Source organism: Thamnophis elegans, unplaced genomic scaffold (genome assembly GCF_009769535.1).
Source record: "Thamnophis elegans isolate rThaEle1 unplaced genomic scaffold, rThaEle1.pri scaffold_41_arrow_ctg1, whole genome shotgun sequence".
Classification (NCBI taxonomy): domain Eukaryota; kingdom Metazoa; phylum Chordata; class Lepidosauria; order Squamata; family Colubridae; genus Thamnophis; species Thamnophis elegans.
Window position 1 is genome coordinate 66,203 of NW_022473892.1, and position 3,798 is coordinate 70,000.

The 3,798-nt window shown below is 57.3% G+C and overlaps 1 long non-coding RNA gene across 1 annotated transcript in view; it reads left to right on the plus strand.

Moving 5' to 3' along the window:
- The first annotated feature begins 2,171 nt into the window (after positions 1 to 2,171).
- Positions 2,172 to 3,798, plus strand: part of LOC116523539 — a 13,275-nt gene continuing 11,648 nt past the window's right edge. The window contains exon 1 of the long non-coding RNA XR_004257086.1: positions 2,172 to 2,290. This is a non-coding gene — a long non-coding RNA (uncharacterized LOC116523539). The remainder of the gene's footprint in view (positions 2,291 to 3,798) is intronic.

Below are 3,798 nucleotides of genomic sequence, written 5' to 3' on the forward strand. Positions count from 1 at the left end.
ATTTCAGGAGGGAAGCCTGATTGACTGTCTTCATTAGCATGAAATTGCTCTGTAGATCTGCCTCTGGGGAGCCTTCCTTCCTTCCTTCCTTCCCTCCTTCCACCCACCTTCCTTCCTTCCTTCCTCTCTGTCTCCTCCTCCTCCTCATCTTGTTCCTTTCCTTCCCTCTTTCCTTCTTATTCCTACCACCTTCCTTCTTTCCTTCTTTTCTTGCCTCCTTTCCTACCTCCATCCCTCTCTCGGTCTCCTTCTCCTTCCTTCCTTCCTTCCTTCCTTCCTTCCTTCCTCAAGAGGGACGATGTGGAGGGCGAAAGGGCGACAGGCTGCGGGTGGCCAAGGACCCCTCGCCTTCGGACCCATGGACGAGAGACCATGAGGAGAGCCCAGGACGATGGGTGGCGAGAGGTTGGCAGAGCAACGAGCGGCCGTGGTTGTACCAGGCAGTGGGTAAAAGTGTGGGTAAAAGGGAAGCGGCGGGGGCGCTGGCGGCGGTCGCGGCGCTGCTGCTGGGGCTCTACGCGCGCTTTACTACACTTCGTGGCCGGCCACCCGTGTCGGAAGCGGTCAGCCTGCGTGTGGCCCAAGACGGTGCTCATCAAGGTCAGCTGGGGGGGAGTGCCTTTCTTTCTTTCCTTTCGTTCTTTCTTTCATTTTCTTTCTTTCTCCTTTCTTTCCTTTCTTTCTTTCTTTCTTTCGTCCTTCCTTCCTTCCTTCCTTCCTCCCACCCTCCCTCCCTTCTTACCTATCTACTTCCCTTCCTCCACTGCCTCCCTCCTTCTCCTGTCCATCTCCTTCCTCCCACCCTCCTTCTTCTTTCCTTCCTTCCTCCCTCCCTCCCTCCCTCCCTCCTTGCCTATCTCCCTTCTTCCTCCACTGCTTCCCTCCTTCTCCTCCCATCTTCTCCCTCCCTCCCTCTTTCCTTCCTTGTCAGCCAGGAGGGGGGGGGCGAGAGGGTGGCAGCGCTGCGTGTGATCGAGGCTGTCCCACGCGGGGGCGGGGCAGGGGCCGTCCCAGGGAAAAGGAAGCAAGCGCTGGCGGTCCGCGGGGTCAGCTGGCGAGGCCGGGCAGGGATCGGGCCATGGAGGCGGCGGGGGCGCTGGGGGCGGGGACGGCGTTGCTGCTGGGGCTCTACGCGCTGCTTTAACTACAACTTCGTGGCGGCCACCCGGTGGTCGGAACGCGGTCAGCCTGCGGGCAGACGGTGCTCATCACAGGTCAGCTGGGGGGGGAGTGCCTTTCTTTCTTTCTCTTTTCTTCTTCTTTCTTTCTTTCTTTCTTCTTTCCCTTTCTTTCTTTCTTTCTTCTTCCTTCCTTCCTTCCTTCCTTCCTCCCCACCCTCCCTCCCTTCTTACCTATCTACCTTCCTCCACTGCCTCCCTCCTTCTCCTTCCCATCTCCTTCCCACCCTCTTTCTTTCTTTCCTTCCTTCCTCCCTCCCCTCCCTCCCTCCTTGCCTATCTACCTTCTTCCTCCACTGCTTCCCTCCTTCTCCTTCCCATCTTCTCCCCCCTCCCTCTTTCCTTCCTTGTCAGCCAGGAGGGGGGGGGCGAGACGGGTGGCAGCGCTGCGTGTGATCGAGGCTGTCCCACGCGGGGGCGGGGCAGGGGGCCGTCCCAGGGAAAAGGAAGGCAAGCGCTGGCGGTCCGCGGGGGTCAGCTGGCGAGGCCGGGCAGGGATCGGCCATGGAGGCGGCGGGGGCGCTGGGGGCGGGGACGGCGTTGCTGCTGGGGCTCTACGCGCTTGCTTTACTACAACGTCGGGGCGGCCACCCGGTGTCGGAACGCGGTCAGCCTGCGGGGCAAAACGGTGCTCATCACAGGTCAACTGGACTGCGGAGGGGGGGTCTCGGTGGGCATTGCCTCTCTTTCTCTCTTACTTCCATAAAACCCCTTCCCACCTCAGTGGCTCCGCGCAGGAGCAAAAGCGCAGCGCGAAGGTCAAAGGAAAACGCACAAACACTCTCTCTCCCTCCCTCTTTTTCTTTCTTTTCTTTCCTTCCCTCCCTCCTCTCCCTCCCTCCCTTCTTCCGAGCCCAAGAGGGGATGAGGGGAGGGCAAAGGGAAGGGCAAGCGCTCCTGGTGACCATGTCCCTCCCAGTGGGGGAGGCGGGGCGGCAGGGAAGGTTCGTCCGGATAAAAGGGAAGCGGCGGGGGCCTGCGGGGCAGCGACCATCGGGCCATGGAGGCGGCGGGGGCGCTGGGGCTCTACGCGCTGCTTTACTACAACTTCGGGGCGGCCACCTGGTGCCGGAACACGGTCAGCCTGCGGGGCAAAACGGTGCTCATCACAGGTAAACTGGGGGGGGAGGGGGGTTTGGGGCATTGCCTTTCTTCTTTCTGTCTTCCTTCCTTCCTTCCTTTCTTTCTTTCTTTCTTTCTTCCTTCCTCCCTCCCTCCCTCCCTGTCCCTCTCTCTCTTCCTTCCATAAGCCCCCCTCTTCCTTCCTCTCCCTCTCTTTCTTTCTCTCTCTCTCTCTCTCTCTCTCTCTCTCATCCTCCCTTCCATAAGCCCCCCTCCCACCTCAGGGGCTCCGCGCAAATCAAACTCCCGGAGCAAAAGCGCAGCGCGAAGGTCCCAGGGAGACGCGGGTGGAAAGGCGACCCCAACCCAGGTTTCTCCGCGGAGTCTCCTCTTTAAAAGCCTCCCCTGATGAAGCACCCACAACCTCCGGTGGCCAGCTGTTCCACTGGCTAAAAGTTCTCACTGTTAGGAAGTTTCTACTCGGTTCCAGGTTGCTTCTCTCCTTGATTGGTTTCCATCCATTGCTTCTTGTCCTGCCCTCAGGGGCTTTGGAGAATAGGCTGAGCCACCTCTCTTTGGGGCAGCCCCTCAGAGACTGGAAGGTTGCTATCATGTTGCCCCTCATTTCTGCCCGTTCTTTGCAATGAGAGATAGCTGGAAATCAGCTTTTCCAGGCTGCCCCGGGGCTGATTGGGGGGCAAGGGTCCCTGGCTCTTACTCCCTGGCTTCGGCTGTTTCCCCAGTTGACGGCCCATTTAACCTTCCTTCGGGAGGAGGCCAAGGCTGTTGCCAGAGTGTTGGGAGACCTGCGCCATTTTTAAATTATTATTATTAAACATATTTGCCACCCATCTTGCTTCAAAGTGGCCCTTTCAAAGACCACAAGGACTCAAAGCATCTCAGCCAGGAATGCTGATCTGTATTTCTACACACCTCCCAACGTCCGGTAAGAACCCACAGGCTAGGCCTCCTCCGGGTGCCGTCGACCGGACAATGCCGACTGGCGACCACTCGGGGGGAGAGCCTTCTCTGTAGCTGCTCCGGCTCTCTGGAACGAACTACCAGCAGAGATCCGGACCCTTCCCACCCTCGCGGCCTTCCAAAAAGCCACCAAAACCTGTCTGTTCCGACAGGCCTGGGGTTGCTGATTTTCGAATCAGGTTCAACCCCCAATTAAACCGAATGTATGTTGTGTTTTTTAAATTGTTCGTATGTTTGTATTCTCCCCCTGTGTGTATTTTATTTTCATTTCGTGTTGTAAGCCGGCCGGAGTCCCCCGGGATTGGGGTGGCATAGAAACCATTAAATTGCGAAATTTCTGTGGGGATATTTGTCTGTCTCAATGGTCGGCACACACGTTGTGAGTGCAGATATCAACACAATAATCCTTCTTTAATTAGTGTGAGACTGAGGAGTGCAACTCTGCACAATATCAATAACCTGATCCTTCCTTAACAAAGATGAGACAGCACCTGGCACATCGGCACATTCCATCGCTGGCAACAATATCTGCTGGTCTATTAACTTACGCAAACATAGCTGGCATTTTTTTGCCTAG